Below are 18,545 nucleotides of genomic sequence, written 5' to 3'. Positions count from 1 at the left end.
CGAACCTGGGCTTTCCGTAACCACTAAAGTATCGTAGCTGTAACTGTCAGGCGGAGCTAGAATGCTCCATGTATCAAACATATGTGAGCTCAAGGAGGTTACACTTGAAGAAAAAGCGGCAGGTTAACGCGATCACAGCAAAGCCCCCGGCAGCTACGGGACTCGAAACCGCGCCTACAGAGAGACTGGTGCCTGAAACCAGCGCCTTAAAGCGCTCGGCCACGCTACATGCGCTGCTTGGTGCGCCAGTGTTCCTAGCATTTGTACAAACAGTGCACGCCACAGCTTCCTGTTCTGCTGGGACTGGCTGCTCATCCATCGCACTTCAAACAACTGCCCTTTTCGACTACAGAGAGCAGCGGACGTCTGCGCTCTGGGAGGCGACATTACGTGTTGGGGATGAAGTGGTAGGGCAAACTGCGGCCTGCGGAACACGACCGAAAAAGTCAAGAGAGTACTGTCATTTCGAGTACTCGTCATTGCAACGGCAGCAAGGCAAAACTTTCAAAATTGCCGTGACCAGGATTCGAACCTGGGTTATTGCGGCCACAACGCAATGTCCTAACCACTAGACGATCACGGCCACGGACGCGCCCGCGAAAGCAGCTGCCTGTAATGCAAGTGGCGATACACAGCAGAGCCTAGGCCAAGGTGTACGCCACAGCAGTGTGAGACACGGTCTCCATCACATGTATACGAGCAAATGAACGTGCCTGCGCTGTCAGGACACTAACTACAGTGGTTAGCTGCATTCACCTCCGTGGCAATGTCTTGCAGTCCCCCAAGCCTCTTGACTACAGGTATGTGGCTGGATAACAAGTGGATAGACGCTTCATCTCTCTCGCCGTCAGGTGTTGCCGTGAATCATACTTAACGTAGCTTTCTGCAGGCGTCAGCGTAGCGTCAGTCGAGCAAAGTCGAGACAAGTCGCATAAGAGGAGCAACAAAAACGCGCGATTCCAGTACCGGGAATCGAACCCGGGCCTCCTGGGTGAGAGCCAGGTATCCTAGCCACTAGACCACACCGGATAACGACGGCAGTGCTCTTTCCAGCGAACGCAGCAGCCACCCACGGTTAACTGACGACAACTGTAAAAAATCCACTCTCTCGCGTTATAGAACGGCGTGCTCCGGACGCATTTCGTGGAGACGGACGCCAGCAATGATGAGAGCAGAAGGTGCCTACAAATCCTGTCGTTGCACCACGCACTGTTCTACGACAATTCACCAAGCAGACGCTCACGCCTTGTTGTGCTGTTTTCTTTGCGGGCAATGAGTGCATCTGCCTTCGACACAGGAAACATTACACGTTTGGCAGCTGTGGGATTGGAACCCACGCCTCCGAAGAGAATGGTGCCTGAAACCAGCGCCTTAGACCGCTCGGCCACGCTACCTACACAACACGCGCGTCACAAGAGCTGCGTCCTACCCCACGAGAACACACCGCAACGGCACAAAAATGAGATGTAAAAAGTGGCAACGGTGGGATTGGAACCCACGCCTCCGAAGAGACTGGTGCCTAAAACCAGCGCCTTAGACCGCTCGGCCACGTTACCGTTGGAGCAGCAGCCGCAAAACGTTTCCTTTGTACTACAAAGATCACTTCGAAATGGAAGTATCTTGGCAATCGCCGTGCCATGTATTTCCACTGCTCTCCCACTGGAAGCGTCTCTTTAGGCCATCCACAGCAAGAAAAAGCCGTGCCCGCCGTGTGGCAGCGACGCCACTTGTCTGTAGCTGTCGCAGTTAAGGAGACAGCGTCAAGAGACGTTTTCGTGCCGTGACCAGGTTTCGAACCTGGGCTTTCCGTAACCACTAAAGTATCGTAGCTGTAACTGTCAGGCGGAGCTAGAATGCTCCATGTATCAAACATATGTGAGCTCAAGGAGGTTACACTTGAAGAAAAAGCGGCAGGTTAACGCGATCACAGCAAAGCCCCCGGCAGCTACGGGACTCGAAACCGCGCCTACAGAGAGACTGGTGCCTGAAACCAGCGCCTTAAAGCGCTCGGCCACGCTACATGCGCTGCTTGGTGCGCCAGTGTTCCTAGCATTTGTACAAACAGTGCACGCCACAGCTTCCTGTTCTGCTGGGACTGGCTGCTCATCCATCGCACTTCAAACAACTGCCCTTTTCGACTACAGAGAGCAGCGGACGTCTGCGCTCTGGGAGGCGACATTACGTGTTGGGGATGAAGTGGTAGGGCAAACTGCGGCCTGCGGAACACGACCGAAAAAGTCAAGAGAGTACTGTCATTTCGAGTACTCGTCATTGCAACGGCAGCAAGGCAAAACTTTCAAAATTGCCGTGACCAGGATTCGAACCTGGGTTATTGCGGCCACAACGCAATGTCCTAACCACTAGACGATCACGGCCACGGACGCGCCCGCGAAAGCAGCTGCCTGTAATGCAAGTGGCGATACACAGCAGAGCCTAGGCCAAGGTGTACGCCACAGCAGTGTGAGACACGGTCTCCATCACATGTATACGAGCAAATGAACGTGCCTGCGCTGTCAGGACACTAACTACAGTGGTTAGCTGCATTCACCTCCGTGGCAATGTCTTGCAGTCCCCCAAGCCTCTTGACTACAGGTATGTGGCTGGATAACAAGTGGATAGACGCTTCATCTCTCTCGCCGTCAGGTGTTGCCGTGAATCATACTTAACGTAGCTTTCTGCAGGCGTCAGCGTAGCGTCAGTCGAGCAAAGTCGAGACAAGTCGCATAAGAGGAGCAACAAAAACGCGCGATTCCAGTACCGGGAATCGAACCCGGGCCTCCTGGGTGAGAGCCAGGTATCCTAGCCACTAGACCACACCGGATAACGACGGCAGTGCTCTTTCCAGCGAACGCAGCAGCCACCCACGGTTAACTGACGACAACTGTAAAAAATCCACTCTCTCGCGTTATAGAACGGCGTGCTCCGGACGCATTTCGTGGAGACGGACGCCAGCAATGATGAGAGCAGAAGGTGCCTACAAATCCTGTCGTTGCACCACGCACTGTTCTACGACAATTCACCAAGCAGACGCTCACGCCTTGTTGTGCTGTTTTCTTTGCGGGCAATGAGTGCATCTGCCTTCGACACAGGAAACATTACACGTTTGGCAGCTGTGGGATTGGAACCCACGCCTCCGAAGAGAATGGTGCCTGAAACCAGCGCCTTAGACCGCTCGGCCACGCTACCTACACAACACGCGCGTCACAAGAGCTGCGTCCTACCCCACGAGAACACACCGCAACGGCACAAAAATGAGATGTAAAAAGTGGCAACGGTGGGATTGGAACCCACGCCTCCGAAGAGACTGGTGCCTAAAACCAGCGCCTTAGACCGCTCGGCCACGTTACCGTTGGAGCAGCAGCCGCAAAACGTTTCCTTTGTACTACAAAGATCACTTCGAAATGGAAGTATCTTGGCAATCGCCGTGCCATGTATTTCCACTGCTCTCCCACTGGAAGCGTCTCTTTAGGCCATCCACAGCAAGAAAAAGCCGTGCCCGCCGTGTGGCAGCGACGCCACTTGTCTGTAGCTGTCGCAGTTAAGGAGACAGCGTCAAGAGACGTTTTCGTGCCGTGACCAGGTTTCGAACCTGGGCTTTCCGTAACCACTAAAGTATCGTAGCTGTAACTGTCAGGCGGAGCTAGAATGCTCCATGTATCAAACATATGTGAGCTCAAGGAGGTTACACTTGAAGAAAAAGCGGCAGGTTAACGCGATCACAGCAAAGCCCCCGGCAGCTACGGGACTCGAAACCGCGCCTACAGAGAGACTGGTGCCTGAAACCAGCGCCTTAAAGCGCTCGGCCACGCTACATGCGCTGCTTGGTGCGCCAGTGTTCCTAGCATTTGTACAAACAGTGCACGCCACAGCTTCCTGTTCTGCTGGGACTGGCTGCTCATCCATCGCACTTCAAACAACTGCCCTTTTCGACTACAGAGAGCAGCGGACGTCTGCGCTCTGGGAGGCGACATTACGTGTTGGGGATGAAGTGGTAGGGCAAACTGCGGCCTGCGGAACACGACCGAAAAAGTCAAGAGAGTACTGTCATTTCGAGTACTCGTCATTGCAACGGCAGCAAGGCAAAACTTTCAAAATTGCCGTGACCAGGATTCGAACCTGGGTTATTGCGGCCACAACGCAATGTCCTAACCACTAGACGATCACGGCCACGGACGCGCCCGCGAAAGCAGCTGCCTGTAATGCAAGTGGCGATACACAGCAGAGCCTAGGCCAAGGTGTACGCCACAGCAGTGTGAGACACGGTCTCCATCACATGTATACGAGCAAATGAACGTGCCTGCGCTGTCAGGACACTAACTACAGTGGTTAGCTGCATTCACCTCCGTGGCAATGTCTTGCAGTCCCCCAAGCCTCTTGACTACAGGTATGTGGCTGGATAACAAGTGGATAGACGCTTCATCTCTCTCGCCGTCAGGTGTTGCCGTGAATCATACTTAACGTAGCTTTCTGCACGCGTCAGCGTAGCGTCAGTCGAGCAAAGTCGAGACAAGTCGCATAAGAGGAGCAACAAAAACGCGCGATTCCAGTACCGGGAATCGAACCCGGGCCTCCTGGGTGAGAGCCAGGTATCCTAGCCACTAGACCACACCGGATAACGACGGCAGTGCTCTTTCCAGCGAACGCAGCAGCCACCCACGGTTAACTGACGACAACTGTAAAAAATCCACTCTCTCGCGTTATAGAACGGCGTGCTCCGGACGCATTTCGTGGAGACGGACGCCAGCAATGATGAGAGCAAAAGGTGCCTACAAATCCTGTCGTTGCACCACGCACTGTTCTACGACAATTCACCAAGCAGACGCTCACGCCTTGTTGTGCTGTTTCCTTTGCGGGCAATGAGTGCATCTGCCTTCGACACAGGAAACATTACACGTTTGGCAGCTGTGGGATTGGAACCCACGCCTCCGAAGAGACTGGTGCCTAAAACCAGCGCCTTAGACCGCTCGGCCACGTTACCGTTGGAGCAGCAGCCGCAAAACGTTTCCTTTGTACTACAAAGATCACTTCGAAATGGAAGTATCTTGGCAATCGCCGTGCCATGTATTTCCACTGCTCTCCCACTGGAAGCGTCTCTTTAGGCCATCCACAGCAAGAAAAAGCCGTGCCCGCCGTGTGGCAGCGACGCCACTTGTCTGTAGCTGTCGCAGTTAAGGAGACAGCGTCAAGAGACGTTTTCGTGCCGTGACCAGGTTTCGAACCTGGGCTTTCCGTAACCACTAAAGTATCGTAGCTGTAACTGTCAGGCGGAGCTAGAATGCTCCATGTATCAAACATATGTGAGCTCAAGGAGGTTACACTTGAAGAAAAAGCGGCAGGTTAACGCGATCACAGCAAAGCCCCCGGCAGCTACGGGACTCGAAACCGCGCCTACAGAGAGACTGGTGCCTGAAACCAGCGCCTTAAAGCGCTCGGCCACGCTACATGCGCTGCTTGGTGCGCCAGTGTTCCTAGCATTTGTACAAACAGTGCACGCCACAGCTTCCTGTTCTGCTGGGACTGGCTGCTCATCCATCGCACTTCAAACAACTGCCCTTTTCGACTACAGAGAGCAGCGGACGTCTGCGCTCTGGGAGGCGACATTACGTGTTGGGGATGAAGTGGTAGGGCAAACTGCGGCCTGCGGAACACGACCGAAAAAGTCAAGAGAGTACTGTCATTTCGAGTACTCGTCATTGCAACGGCAGCAAGGCAAAACTTTCAAAATTGCCGTGACCAGGATTCGAACCTGGGTTATTGCGGCCACAACGCAATGTCCTAACCACTAGACGATCACGGCCACGGACGCGCCCGCGAAAGCAGCTGCCTGTAATGCAAGTGGCGATACACAGCAGAGCCTAGGCCAAGGTGTACGCCACAGCAGTGTGAGACACGGTCTCCATCACATGTATACGAGCAAATGAACGTGCCTGCGCTGTCAGGACACTAACTACAGTGGTTAGCTGCATTCACCTCCGTGGCAATGTCTTGCAGTCCCCCAAGCCTCTTGACTACAGGTATGTGGCTGGATAACAAGTGGATAGACGCTTCATCTCTCTCGCCGTCAGGTGTTGTCGTGAATCATACTTAACGTAGCTTTCTGCACGCGTCAGCGTAGCGTCAGTCGAGCAAAGTCGAGACAAGTCGCATAAGAGGAGCAACAAAAACGCGCGATTCCAGTACCGGGAATCGAACCCGGGCCTCCTGGGTGAGAGCCAGGTATCCTAGCCACTAGACCACACCGGATAACGACGGCAGTGCTCTTTCCAGCGAACGCAGCAGCCACCCACGGTTAACTGACGACAACTGTAAAAAATCCACTCTCTCGCGTTATAGAACGGCGTGCTCCGGACGCATTTCGTGGAGACGGACGCCAGCAATGATGAGAGCAAAAGGTGCCTACAAATCCTGTCGTTGCACCACGCACTGTTCTACGACAATTCACCAAGCAGACGCTCACGCCTTGTTGTGCTGTTTCCTTTGCGGGCAATGAGTGCATCTGCCTTCGACACAGGAAACATTACACGTTTGGCAGCTGTGGGATTGGAACCCACGCCTCCGAAGAGACTGGTGCCTAAAACCTGCGCCTTAGACCGCTCGGCCACGTTACCGTTGGAGCAGCAGCCGCAAAACGTTTCCTTTGTACTACAAAGATCACTTCGAAATGGAAGTATCTTGGCAATCGCCGTGCCATGTATTTCCACTGCTCTCCCACTGGAAGCGTCTCTTTAGGCCATCCACAGCAAGAAAAAGCCGTGCCCGCCGTGTGGCAGCGACGCCACTTGTCTGTAGCTGTCGCAGTTAAGGAGACAGCGTCAAGAGACGTTTTCGTGCCGTGACCAGGTTTCGAACCTGGGCTTTCCGTAACCACTAAAGTATCGTAGCTGTAACTGTCAGGCGGAGCTAGAATGCTCCATGTATCAAACATATGTGAGCTCAAGGAGGTTACACTTGAAGAAAAAGCGGCAGGTTAACGCGATCACAGCAAAGCCCCCGGCAGCTACGGGACTCGAAACCGCGCCTACAGAGAGACTGGTGCCTGAAACCAGCGCCTTAAAGCGCTCGGCCACGCTACATGCGCTGCTTGGTGCGCCAGTGTTCCTAGCATTTGTACAAACAGTGCACGCCACAGCTTCCTGTTCTGCTGGGACTGGCTGCTCATCCATCGCACTTCAAACAACTGCCCTTTTCGACTACAGAGAGCAGCGGACGTCTGCGCTCTGGGAGGCGACATTACGTGTTGGGGATGAAGTGGTAGGGCAAACTGCGGCCTGCGGAACACGACCGAAAAAGTCAAGAGAGTACTGTCATTTCGAGTACTCGTCATTGCAACGGCAGCAAGGCAAAACTTTCAAAATTGCCGTGACCAGGATTCGAACCTGGGTTATTGCGGCCACAACGCAATGTCCTAACCACTAGACGATCACGGCCACGGACGCGCCCGCGAAAGCAGCTGCCTGTAATGCAAGTGGCGATACACAGCAGAGCCTAGGCCAAGGTGTACGCCACAGCAGTGTGAGACACGGTCTCCATCACATGTATACGAGCAAATGAACGTGCCTGCGCTGTCAGGACACTAACTACAGTGGTTAGCTGCATTCACCTCCGTGGCAATGTCTTGCAGTCCCCCAAGCCTCTTGACTACAGGTATGTGGCTGGATAACAAGTGGATAGACGCTTCATCTCTCTCGCCGTCAGGTGTTGTCGTGAATCATACTTAACGTAGCTTTCTGCACGCGTCAGCGTAGCGTCAGTCGAGCAAAGTCGAGACAAGTCGCATAAGAGGAGCAACAAAAACGCGCGATTCCAGTACCGGGAATCGAACCCGGGCCTCCTGGGTGAGAGCCAGGTATCCTAGCCACTAGACCACACCGGATAACGACGGCAGTGCTCTTTCCAGCGAACGCAGCAGCCACCCACGGTTAACTGACGACAACTGTAAAAAATCCACTCTCTCGCGTTATAGAACGGCGTGCTCCGGACGCATTTCGTGGAGACGGACGCCAGCAATGATGAGAGCAAAAGGTGCCTACAAATCCTGTCGTTGCACCACGCACTGTTCTACGACAATTCACCAAGCAGACGCTCACGCCTTGTTGTGCTGTTTCCTTTGCGGGCAATGAGTGCATCTGCCTTCGACACAGGAAACATTACACGTTTGGCAGCTGTGGGATTGGAACCCACGCCTCCGAAGAGACTGGTGCCTAAAACCAGCGCCTTAGACCGCTCGGCCACGTTACCGTTGGAGCAGCAGCCGCAAAACGTTTCCTTTGTACTACAAAGATCACTTCGAAATGGAAGTATCTTGGCAATCGCCGTGCCATGTATTTCCACTGCTCTCCCACTGGAAGCGTCTCTTTAGGCCATCCACAGCAAGAAAAAGCCGTGCCCGCCGTGTGGCAGCGACGCCACTTGTCTGTAGCTGTCGCAGTTAAGGAGACAGCGTCAAGAGACGTTTTCGTGCCGTGACCAGGTTTCGAACCTGGGCTTTCCGTAACCACTAAAGTATCGTAGCTGTAACTGTCAGGCGGAGCTAGAATGCTCCATGTATCAAACATATGTGAGCTCAAGGAGGTTACACTTGAAGAAAAAGCGGCAGGTTAACGCGATCACAGCAAAGCCCCCGGCAGCTACGGGACTCGAAACCGCGCCTACAGAGAGACTGGTGCCTGAAACCAGCGCCTTAAAGCGCTCGGCCACGCTACATGCGCTGCTTGGTGCGCCAGTGTTCCTAGCATTTGTACAAACAGTGCACGCCACAGCTTCCTGTTCTGCTGGGACTGGCTGCTCATCCATCGCACTTCAAACAACTGCCCTTTTCGACTACAGAGAGCAGCGGACGTCTGCGCTCTGGGAGGCGACATTACGTGTTGGGGATGAAGTGGTAGGGCAAACTGCGGCCTGCGGAACACGACCGAAAAAGTCAAGAGAGTACTGTCATTTCGAGTACTCGTCATTGCAACGGCAGCAAGGCAAAACTTTCAAAATTGCCGTGACCAGGATTCGAACCTGGGTTATTGCGGCCACAACGCAATGTCCTAACCACTAGACGATCACGGCCACGGACGCGCCCGCGAAAGCAGCTGCCTGTAATGCAAGTGGCGATACACAGCAGAGCCTAGGCCAAGGTGTACGCCACAGCAGTGTGAGACACGGTCTCCATCACATGTATACGAGCAAATGAACGTGCCTGCGCTGTCAGGACACTAACTACAGTGGTTAGCTGCATTCACCTCCGTGGCAATGTCTTGCAGTCCCCCAAGCCTCTTGACTACAGGTATGTGGCTGGATAACAAGTGGATAGACGCTTCATCTCTCTCGCCGTCAGGTGTTGTCGTGAATCATACTTAACGTAGCTTTCTGCACGCGTCAGCGTAGCGTCAGTCGAGCAAAGTCGAGACAAGTCGCATAAGAGGAGCAACAAAAACGCGCGATTCCAGTACCGGGAATCGAACCCGGGCCTCCTGGGTGAGAGCCAGGTATCCTAGCCACTAGACCACACCGGATAACGACGGCAGTGCTCTTTCCAGCGAACGCAGCAGCCACCCACGGTTAACTGACGACAACTGTAAAAAATCCACTCTCTCGCGTTATAGAACGGCGTGCTCCGGACGCATTTCGTGGAGACGGACGCCAGCAATGATGAGAGCAAAAGGTGCCTACAAATCCTGTCGTTGCACCACGCACTGTTCTACGACAATTCACCAAGCAGACGCTCACGCCTTGTTGTGCTGTTTCCTTTGCGGGCAATGAGTGCATCTGCCTTCGACACAGGAAACATTACACGTTTGGCAGCTGTGGGATTGGAACCCACGCCTCCGAAGAGACTGGTGCCTAAAACCTGCGCCTTAGACCGCTCGGCCACGTTACCGTTGGAGCAGCAGCCGCAAAACGTTTCCTTTGTACTACAAAGATCACTTCGAAATGGAAGTATCTTGGCAATCGCCGTGCCATGTATTTCCACTGCTCTCCCACTGGAAGCGTCTCTTTAGGCCATCCACAGCAAGAAAAAGCCGTGCCCGCCGTGTGGCAGCGACGCCACTTGTCTGTAGCTGTCGCAGTTAAGGAGACAGCGTCAAGAGACGTTTTCGTGCCGTGACCAGGTTTCGAACCTGGGCTTTCCGTAACCACTAAAGTATCGTAGCTGTAACTGTCAGGCGGAGCTAGAATGCTCCATGTATCAAACATATGTGAGCTCAAGGAGGTTACACTTGAAGAAAAAGCGGCAGGTTAACGCGATCACAGCAAAGCCCCCGGCAGCTACGGGACTCGAAACCGCGCCTACAGAGAGACTGGTGCCTGAAACCAGCGCCTTAAAGCGCTCGGCCACGCTACATGCGCTGCTTGGTGCGCCAGTGTTCCTAGCATTTGTACAAACAGTGCACGCCACAGCTTCCTGTTCTGCTGGGACTGGCTGCTCATCCATCGCACTTCAAACAACTGCCCTTTTCGACTACAGAGAGCAGCGGACGTCTGCGCTCTGGGAGGCGACATTACGTGTTGGGGATGAAGTGGTAGGGCAAACTGCGGCCTGCGGAACACGACCGAAAAAGTCAAGAGAGTACTGTCATTTCGAGTACTCGTCATTGCAACGGCAGCAAGGCAAAACTTTCAAAATTGCCGTGACCAGGATTCGAACCTGGGTTATTGCGGCCACAACGCAATGTCCTAACCACTAGACGATCACGGCCACGGACGCGCCCGCGAAAGCAGCTGCCTGTAATGCAAGTGGCGATACACAGCAGAGCCTAGGCCAAGGTGTACGCCACAGCAGTGTGAGACACGGTCTCCATCACATGTATACGAGCAAATGAACGTGCCTGCGCTGTCAGGACACTAACTACAGTGGTTAGCTGCATTCACCTCCGTGGCAATGTCTTGCAGTCCCCCAAGCCTCTTGACTACAGGTATGTGGCTGGATAACAAGTGGATAGACGCTTCATCTCTCTCGCCGTCAGGTGTTGTCGTGAATCATACTTAACGTAGCTTTCTGCACGCGTCAGCGTAGCGTCAGTCGAGCAAAGTCGAGACAAGTCGCATAAGAGGAGCAACAAAAACGCGCGATTCCAGTACCGGGAATCGAACCCGGGCCTCCTGGGTGAGAGCCAGGTATCCTAGCCACTAGACCACACCGGATAACGACGGCAGTGCTCTTTCCAGCGAACGCAGCAGCCACCCACGGTTAACTGACGACAACTGTAAAAAATCCACTCTCTCGCGTTATAGAACGGCGTGCTCCGGACGCATTTCGTGGAGACGGACGCCAGCAATGATGAGAGCAAAAGGTGCCTACAAATCCTGTCGTTGCACCACGCACTGTTCTACGACAATTCACCAAGCAGACGCTCACGCCTTGTTGTGCTGTTTCCTTTGCGGGCAATGAGTGCATCTGCCTTCGACACAGGAAACATTACACGTTTGGCAGCTGTGGGATTGGAACCCACGCCTCCGAAGAGAATGGTGCCTGAAACCAGCGCCTTAGACCGCTCGGCCACGCTACCTACACAACACGCGCGTCACAAGAGCTGCGTCCTACCCCACGAGAACACACCGCAACGGCACAAAAATGAGATGTAAAAAGTGGCAACGGTGGGATTGGAACCCACGCCTCCGAAGAGACTGGTGCCTAAAACCAGCGCCTTAGACCGCTCGGCCACGTTACCGTTGGAGCAGCAGCCGCAAAACGTTTCCTTTGTACTACAAAGATCACTTCGAAATGGAAGTATCTTGGCAATCGCCGTGCCATGTATTTCCACTGCTCTCCCACTGGAAGCGTCTCTTTAGGCCATCCACAGCAAGAAAAAGCCGTGCCCGCCGTGTGGCAGCGACGCCACTTGTCTGTAGCTGTCGCAGTTAAGGAGACAGCGTCAAGAGACGTTTTCGTGCCGTGACCAGGTTTCGAACCTGGGCTTTCCGTAACCACTAAAGTATCGTAGCTGTAACTGTCAGGCGGAGCTAGAATGCTCCATGTATCAAACATATGTGAGCTCAAGGAGGTTACACTTGAAGAAAAAGCGGCAGGTTAACGCGATCACAGCAAAGCCCCCGGCAGCTACGGGACTCGAAACCGCGCCTACAGAGAGACTGGTGCCTGAAACCAGCGCCTTAAAGCGCTCGGCCACGCTACATGCGCTGCTTGGTGCGCCAGTGTTCCTAGCATTTGTACAAACAGTGCACGCCACAGCTTCCTGTTCTGCTGGGACTGGCTGCTCATCCATCGCACTTCAAACAACTGCCCTTTTCGACTACAGAGAGCAGCGGACGTCTGCGCTCTGGGAGGCGACATTACGTGTTGGGGATGAAGTGGTAGGGCAAACTGCGGCCTGCGGAACACGACCGAAAAAGTCAAGAGAGTACTGTCATTTCGAGTACTCGTCATTGCAACGGCAGCAAGGCAAAACTTTCAAAATTGCCGTGACCAGGATTCGAACCTGGGTTATTGCGGCCACAACGCAATGTCCTAACCACTAGACGATCACGGCCACGGACGCGCCCGCGAAAGCAGCTGCCTGTAATGCAAGTGGCGATACACAGCAGAGCCTAGGCCAAGGTGTACGCCACAGCAGTGTGAGACACGGTCTCCATCACATGTATACGAGCAAATGAACGTGCCTGCGCTGTCAGGACACTAACTACAGTGGTTAGCTGCATTCACCTCCGTGGCAATGTCTTGCAGTCCCCCAAGCCTCTTGACTACAGGTATGTGGCTGGATAACAAGTGGATAGACGCTTCATCTCTCTCGCCGTCAGGTGTTGTCGTGAATCATACTTAACGTAGCTTTCTGCACGCGTCAGCGTAGCGTCAGTCGAGCAAAGTCGAGACAAGTCGCATAAGAGGAGCAACAAAAACGCGCGATTCCAGTACCGGGAATCGAACCCGGGCCTCCTGGGTGAGAGCCAGGTATCCTAGCCACTAGACCACACCGGATAACGACGGCAGTGCTCTTTCCAGCGAACGCAGCAGCCACCCACGGTTAACTGACGACAACTGTAAAAAATCCACTCTCTCGCGTTATAGAACGGCGTGCTCCGGACGCATTTCGTGGAGACGGACGCCAGCAATGATGAGAGCAAAAGGTGCCTACAAATCCTGTCGTTGCACCACGCACTGTTCTACGACAATTCACCAAGCAGACGCTCACGCCTTGTTGTGCTGTTTCCTTTGCGGGCAATGAGTGCATCTGCCTTCGACACAGGAAACATTACACGTTTGGCAGCTGTGGGATTGGAACCCACGCCTCCGAAGAGAATGGTGCCTGAAACCAGCGCCTTAGACCGCTCGGCCACGCTACCTACACAACACGCGCGTCACAAGAGCTGCGTCCTACCCCACGAGAACACACCGCAACGGCACAAAAATGAGATGTAAAAAGTGGCAACGGTGGGATTGGAACCCACGCCTCCGAAGAGACTGGTGCCTAAAACCAGCGCCTTAGACCGCTCGGCCACGTTACCGTTGGAGCAGCAGCCGCAAAACGTTTCCTTTGTACTACAAAGATCACTTCGAAATGGAAGTATCTTGGCAATCGCCGTGCCATGTATTTCCACTGCTCTCCCACTGGAAGCGTCTCTTTAGGCCATCCACAGCAAGAAAAAGCCGTGCCCGCCGTGTGGCAGCGACGCCACTTGTCTGTAGCTGTCGCAGTTAAGGAGACAGCGTCAAGAGACGTTTTCGTGCCGTGACCAGGTTTCGAACCTGGGCTTTCCGTAACCACTAAAGTATCGTAGCTGTAACTGTCAGGCGGAGCTAGAATGCTCCATGTATCAAACATATGTGAGCTCAAGGAGGTTACACTTGAAGAAAAAGCGGCAGGTTAACGCGATCACAGCAAAGCCCCCGGCAGCTACGGGACTCGAAACCGCGCCTACAGAGAGACTGGTGCCTGAAACCAGCGCCTTAAAGCGCTCGGCCACGCTACATGCGCTGCTTGGTGCGCCAGTGTTCCTAGCATTTGTACAAACAGTGCACGCCACAGCTTCCTGTTCTGCTGGGACTGGCTGCTCATCCATCGCACTTCAAACAACTGCCCTTTTCGACTACAGAGAGCAGCGGACGTCTGCGCTCTGGGAGGCGACATTACGTGTTGGGGATGAAGTGGTAGGGCAAACTGCGGCCTGCGGAACACGACCGAAAAAGTCAAGAGAGTACTGTCATTTCGAGTACTCGTCATTGCAACGGCAGCAAGGCAAAACTTTCAAAATTGCCGTGACCAGGATTCGAACCTGGGTTATTGCGGCCACAACGCAATGTCCTAACCACTAGACGATCACGGCCACGGACGCGCCCGCGAAAGCAGCTGCCTGTAATGCAAGTGGCGATACACAGCAGAGCCTAGGCCAAGGTGTACGCCACAGCAGTGTGAGACACGGTCTCCATCACATGTATACGAGCAAATGAACGTGCCTGCGCTGTCAGGACACTAACTACAGTGGTTAGCTGCATTCACCTCCGTGGCAATGTCTTGCAGTCCCCCAAGCCTCTTGACTACAGGTATGTGGCTGGATAACAAGTGGATAGACGCTTCATCTCTCTCGCCGTCAGGTGTTGCCGTGAATCATACTTAACGTAGCTTTCTGCACGCGTCAGCGTAGCGTCAGTCGAGCAAAGTCGAGACAAGTCGCATAAGAGGAGCAACAAAAACGCGCGATTCCAGTACCGGGAATCGAACCCGGGCCTCCTGGGTGAGAGCCAGGTATCCTAGCCACTAGACCACACCGGATAACGACGGCAGTGCTCTTTCCAGCGAACGCAGCAGCCACCCACGGTTAACTGACGACAACTGTAAAAAATCCACTCTCTCGCGTTATAGAACGGCGTGCTCCGGACGCATTTCGTGGAGACGGACGCCAGCAATGATGAGAGCAAAAGGTGCCTACAAATCCTGTCGTTGCACCACGCACTGTTCTACGACAATTCACCAAGCAGACGCTCACGCCTTGTTGTGCTGTTTCCTTTGCGGGCAATGAGTGCATCTGCCTTCGACACAGGAAACATTACACGTTTGGCAGCTGTGGGATTGGAACCCACGCCTCCGAAGAGACTGGTGCCTAAAACCAGCGCCTTAGACCGCTCGGCCACGTTACCGTTGGAGCAGCAGCCGCAAAACGTTTCCTTTGTACTACAAAGATCACTTCGAAATGGAAGTATCTTGGCAATCGCCGTGCCATGTATTTCCACTGCTCTCCCACTGGAAGCGTCTCTTTAGGCCATCCACAGCAAGAAAAAGCCGTGCCCGCCGTGTGGCAGCGACGCCACTTGTCTGTAGCTGTCGCAGTTAAGGAGACAGCGTCAAGAGACGTTTTCGTGCCGTGACCAGGTTTCGAACCTGGGCTTTCCGTAACCACTAAAGTATCGTAGCTGTAACTGTCAGGCGGAGCTAGAATGCTCCATGTATCAAACATATGTGAGCTCAAGGAGGTTACACTTGAAGAAAAAGCGGCAGGTTAACGCGATCACAGCAAAGCCCCCGGCAGCTACGGGACTCGAAACCGCGCCTACAGAGAGACTGGTGCCTGAAACCAGCGCCTTAAAGCGCTCGGCCACGCTACATGCGCTGCTTGGTGCGCCAGTGTTCCTAGCATTTGTACAAACAGTGCACGCCACAGCTTCCTGTTCTGCTGGGACTGGCTGCTCATCCATCGCACTTCAAACAACTGCCCTTTTCGACTACAGAGAGCAGCGGACGTCTGCGCTCTGGGAGGCGACATTACGTGTTGGGGATGAAGTGGTAGGGCAAACTGCGGCCTGCGGAACACGACCGAAAAAGTCAAGAGAGTACTGTCATTTCGAGTACTCGTCATTGCAACGGCAGCAAGGCAAAACTTTCAAAATTGCCGTGACCAGGATTCGAACCTGGGTTATTGCGGCCACAACGCAATGTCCTAACCACTAGACGATCACGGCCACGGACGCGCCCGCGAAAGCAGCTGCCTGTAATGCAAGTGGCGATACACAGCAGAGCCTAGGCCAAGGTGTACGCCACAGCAGTGTGAGACACGGTCTCCATCACATGTATACGAGCAAATGAACGTGCCTGCGCTGTCAGGACACTAACTACAGTGGTTAGCTGCATTCACCTCCGTGGCAATGTCTTGCAGTCCCCCAAGCCTCTTGACTACAGGTATGTGGCTGGATAACAAGTGGATAGACGCTTCATCTCTCTCGCCGTCAGGTGTTGCCGTGAATCATACTTAACGTAGCTTTCTGCACGCGTCAGCGTAGCGTCAGTCGAGCAAAGTCGAGACAAGTCGCATAAGAGGAGCAACAAAAACGCGCGATTCCAGTACCGGGAATCGAACCCGGGCCTCCTGGGTGAGAGCCAGGTATCCTAGCCACTAGACCACACCGGATAACGACGGCAGTGCTCTTTCCAGCGAACGCAGCAGCCACCCACGGTTAACTGACGACAACTGTAAAAAATCCACTCTCTCGCGTTATAGAACGGCGTGCTCCGGACGCATTTCGTGGAGACGGACGCCAGCAATGATGAGAGCAAAAGGTGCCTACAAATCCTGTCGTTGCACCACGCACTGTTCTACGACAATTCACCAAGCAGACGCTCACGCCTTGTTGTGCTGTTTCCTTTGCGGGCAATGAGTGCATCTGCCTTCGACACAGGAAACATTACACGTTTGGCAGCTGTGGGATTGGAACCCACGCCTCCGAAGAGACTGGTGCCTAAAACCAGCGCCTTAGACCGCTCGGCCACGTTACCGTTGGAGCAGCAGCCGCAAAACGTTTCCTTTGTACTACAAAGATCACTTCGAAATGGAAGTATCTTGGCAATCGCCGTGCCATGTATTTCCACTGCTCTCCCACTGGAAGCGTCTCTTTAGGCCATCCACAGCAAGAAAAAGCCGTGCCCGCCGTGTGGCAGCGACGCCACTTGTCTGTAGCTGTCGCAGTTAAGGAGACAGCGTCAAGAGACGTTTTCGTGCCGTGACCAGGTTTCGAACCTGGGCTTTCCGTAACCACTAAAGTATCGTAGCTGTAACTGTCAGGCGGAGCTAGAATGCTCCATGTATCAAACATATGTGAGCTCAAGGAGGTTACACTTGAAGAAAAAGCGGCAGGTTAACGCGATCACAGCAAAGCCCCCGGCAGCTACGGGACTCGAAACCGCGCCTACAGAGAGACTGGTGCCTGAAACCAGCGCCTTAAAGCGCTCGGCCACGCTACATGCGCTGCTTGGTGCGCCAGTGTTCCTAGCATTTGTACAAACAGTGCACGCCACAGCTTCCTGTTCTGCTGGGACTGGCTGCTCATCCATCGCACTTCAAACAACTGCCCTTTTCGACTACAGAGAGCAGCGGACGTCTGCGCTCTGGGAGGCGACATTACGTGTTGGGGATGAAGTGGTAGGGCAAACTGCGGCCTGCGGAACACGACCGAAAAAGTCAAGAGAGTACTGTCATTTCGAGTACTCGTCATTGCAACGGCAGCAAGGCAAAACTTTCAAAATTGCCGTGACCAGGATTCGAACCTGGGTTATTGCGGCCACAACGCAATGTCCTAACCACTAGACGATCACGGCCACGGACGCGCCCGCGAAAGCAGCTGCCTGTAATGCAAGTGGCGATACACAGCAGAGCCTAGGCCAAGGTGTACGCCACAGCAGTGTGAGACACGGTCTCCATCACATGTATACGAGCAAATGAACGTGCCTGCGCTGTCAGGACACTAACTACAGTGGTTAGCTGCATTCACCTCCGTGGCAATGTCTTGCAGTCCCCCAAGCCTCTTGACTACAGGTATGTGGCTGGATAACAAGTGGATAGACGCTTCATCTCTCTCGCCGTCAGGTGTTGCCGTGAATCATACTTAACGTAGCTTTCTGCACGCGTCAGCGTAGCGTCAGTCGAGCAAAGTCGAGACAAGTCGCATAAGAGGAGCAACAAAAACGCGCGATTCCAGTACCGGGAATCGAACCCGGGCCTCCTGGGTGAGAGCCAGGTATCCTAGCCACTAGACCACACCGGATAACGACGGCAGTGCTCTTTCCAGCGAACGCAGCAGCCACCCACGGTTAACTGACGACAACTGTAAAAAATCCACTCTCTCGCGTTATAGAACGGCGTGCTCCGGACGCATTTCGTGGAGACGGACGCCAGCAATGATGAGAGCAAAAGGTGCCTACAAATCCTGTCGTTGCACCACGCACTGTTCTACGACAATTCACCAAGCAGACGCTCACGCCTTGTTGTGCTGTTTCCTTTGCGGGCAATGAGTGCATCTGCCTTCGACACAGGAAACATTACACGTTTGGCAGCTGTGGGATTGGAACCCACGCCTCCGAAGAGAATGGTGCCTGAAACCAGCGCCTTAGACCGCTCGGCCACGCTACCTACACAACACGCGCGTCACAAGAGCTGCGTCCTACCCCACGAGAACACACCGCAACGGCACAAAAATGAGATGTAAAAAGTGGCAACGGTGGGATTCGAACCCACGCCTCCGAAGAGACTGGTGCCTAAAACCAGCGCCTTAGACCGCTCGGCCACGTTACCGTTGGAGCAGCAGCCGCAAAACGTTTCCTTTGTACTACAAA

The 18,545-nt window shown here is 54.0% G+C and overlaps 27 non-coding genes across 27 annotated transcripts; all 27 read right to left on the bottom strand.

The window, feature by feature from the left end:
• Positions 1–511: 511 nt before the first annotated feature.
• Positions 512–583, bottom strand: Trnah-gug. The gene has a single exon. It is a non-coding gene; the product is annotated as a tRNA-His (tRNA).
• Positions 584–957: 374 nt separating this feature from the next.
• Positions 958–1,029, bottom strand: Trnae-cuc. The gene has a single exon. It is a non-coding gene; the product is annotated as a tRNA-Glu (tRNA).
• A 445-nt stretch (positions 1,030–1,474) lies between these two features.
• Trnal-uag lies at positions 1,475–1,556 on the bottom strand. The gene has a single exon. It is a non-coding gene; the product is annotated as a tRNA-Leu (tRNA).
• Positions 1,557–2,303: 747 nt separating this feature from the next.
• Positions 2,304–2,375, bottom strand: Trnah-gug. The gene has a single exon. It is a non-coding gene; the product is annotated as a tRNA-His (tRNA).
• A 374-nt stretch (positions 2,376–2,749) lies between these two features.
• On the bottom strand, positions 2,750–2,821 carry Trnae-cuc. The gene has a single exon. It is a non-coding gene; the product is annotated as a tRNA-Glu (tRNA).
• Positions 2,822–3,266: 445 nt separating this feature from the next.
• Positions 3,267–3,348, bottom strand: Trnal-uag. The gene has a single exon. It is a non-coding gene; the product is annotated as a tRNA-Leu (tRNA).
• Positions 3,349–4,095: 747 nt separating this feature from the next.
• Positions 4,096–4,167, bottom strand: Trnah-gug. Its single transcript has one exon. It is a non-coding gene; the product is annotated as a tRNA-His (tRNA).
• A 374-nt stretch (positions 4,168–4,541) lies between these two features.
• Positions 4,542–4,613, bottom strand: Trnae-cuc. The gene has a single exon. It is a non-coding gene; the product is annotated as a tRNA-Glu (tRNA).
• Positions 4,614–5,725: 1,112 nt separating this feature from the next.
• Positions 5,726–5,797, bottom strand: Trnah-gug. Its single transcript has one exon. It is a non-coding gene; the product is annotated as a tRNA-His (tRNA).
• Positions 5,798–6,171: 374 nt separating this feature from the next.
• Positions 6,172–6,243, bottom strand: Trnae-cuc. The gene has a single exon. It is a non-coding gene; the product is annotated as a tRNA-Glu (tRNA).
• Positions 6,244–7,355: 1,112 nt separating this feature from the next.
• Positions 7,356–7,427, bottom strand: Trnah-gug. Its single transcript has one exon. It is a non-coding gene; the product is annotated as a tRNA-His (tRNA).
• A 374-nt stretch (positions 7,428–7,801) lies between these two features.
• Trnae-cuc lies at positions 7,802–7,873 on the bottom strand. Its single transcript has one exon. It is a non-coding gene; the product is annotated as a tRNA-Glu (tRNA).
• Positions 7,874–8,985: 1,112 nt separating this feature from the next.
• Positions 8,986–9,057, bottom strand: Trnah-gug. The gene has a single exon. It is a non-coding gene; the product is annotated as a tRNA-His (tRNA).
• Positions 9,058–9,431: 374 nt separating this feature from the next.
• On the bottom strand, positions 9,432–9,503 carry Trnae-cuc. Its single transcript has one exon. It is a non-coding gene; the product is annotated as a tRNA-Glu (tRNA).
• A 1,112-nt stretch (positions 9,504–10,615) lies between these two features.
• Trnah-gug lies at positions 10,616–10,687 on the bottom strand. Its single transcript has one exon. It is a non-coding gene; the product is annotated as a tRNA-His (tRNA).
• Positions 10,688–11,061: 374 nt separating this feature from the next.
• Positions 11,062–11,133, bottom strand: Trnae-cuc. The gene has a single exon. It is a non-coding gene; the product is annotated as a tRNA-Glu (tRNA).
• A 445-nt stretch (positions 11,134–11,578) lies between these two features.
• On the bottom strand, positions 11,579–11,660 carry Trnal-uag. Its single transcript has one exon. It is a non-coding gene; the product is annotated as a tRNA-Leu (tRNA).
• Positions 11,661–12,407: 747 nt separating this feature from the next.
• Positions 12,408–12,479, bottom strand: Trnah-gug. Its single transcript has one exon. It is a non-coding gene; the product is annotated as a tRNA-His (tRNA).
• A 374-nt stretch (positions 12,480–12,853) lies between these two features.
• Positions 12,854–12,925, bottom strand: Trnae-cuc. The gene has a single exon. It is a non-coding gene; the product is annotated as a tRNA-Glu (tRNA).
• Positions 12,926–13,370: 445 nt separating this feature from the next.
• On the bottom strand, positions 13,371–13,452 carry Trnal-uag. Its single transcript has one exon. It is a non-coding gene; the product is annotated as a tRNA-Leu (tRNA).
• A 747-nt stretch (positions 13,453–14,199) lies between these two features.
• On the bottom strand, positions 14,200–14,271 carry Trnah-gug. Its single transcript has one exon. It is a non-coding gene; the product is annotated as a tRNA-His (tRNA).
• A 374-nt stretch (positions 14,272–14,645) lies between these two features.
• On the bottom strand, positions 14,646–14,717 carry Trnae-cuc. The gene has a single exon. It is a non-coding gene; the product is annotated as a tRNA-Glu (tRNA).
• A 1,112-nt stretch (positions 14,718–15,829) lies between these two features.
• On the bottom strand, positions 15,830–15,901 carry Trnah-gug. Its single transcript has one exon. It is a non-coding gene; the product is annotated as a tRNA-His (tRNA).
• Positions 15,902–16,275: 374 nt separating this feature from the next.
• Positions 16,276–16,347, bottom strand: Trnae-cuc. The gene has a single exon. It is a non-coding gene; the product is annotated as a tRNA-Glu (tRNA).
• Positions 16,348–17,459: 1,112 nt separating this feature from the next.
• Positions 17,460–17,531, bottom strand: Trnah-gug. Its single transcript has one exon. It is a non-coding gene; the product is annotated as a tRNA-His (tRNA).
• Positions 17,532–17,905: 374 nt separating this feature from the next.
• Trnae-cuc lies at positions 17,906–17,977 on the bottom strand. The gene has a single exon. It is a non-coding gene; the product is annotated as a tRNA-Glu (tRNA).
• A 445-nt stretch (positions 17,978–18,422) lies between these two features.
• Positions 18,423–18,504, bottom strand: Trnal-uag. Its single transcript has one exon. It is a non-coding gene; the product is annotated as a tRNA-Leu (tRNA).
• Between the last annotated feature and the right edge of the window lie 41 nt (positions 18,505–18,545).

The sequence above is a fragment of the Schistocerca americana genome, unplaced genomic scaffold (assembly GCF_021461395.2).
Source record: "Schistocerca americana isolate TAMUIC-IGC-003095 unplaced genomic scaffold, iqSchAmer2.1 HiC_scaffold_638, whole genome shotgun sequence".
NCBI classification, from domain to species: Eukaryota; Metazoa; Arthropoda; class Insecta; order Orthoptera; family Acrididae; genus Schistocerca; species Schistocerca americana.
This window is presented reverse-complemented; position numbering and strand designations above follow the sequence as displayed.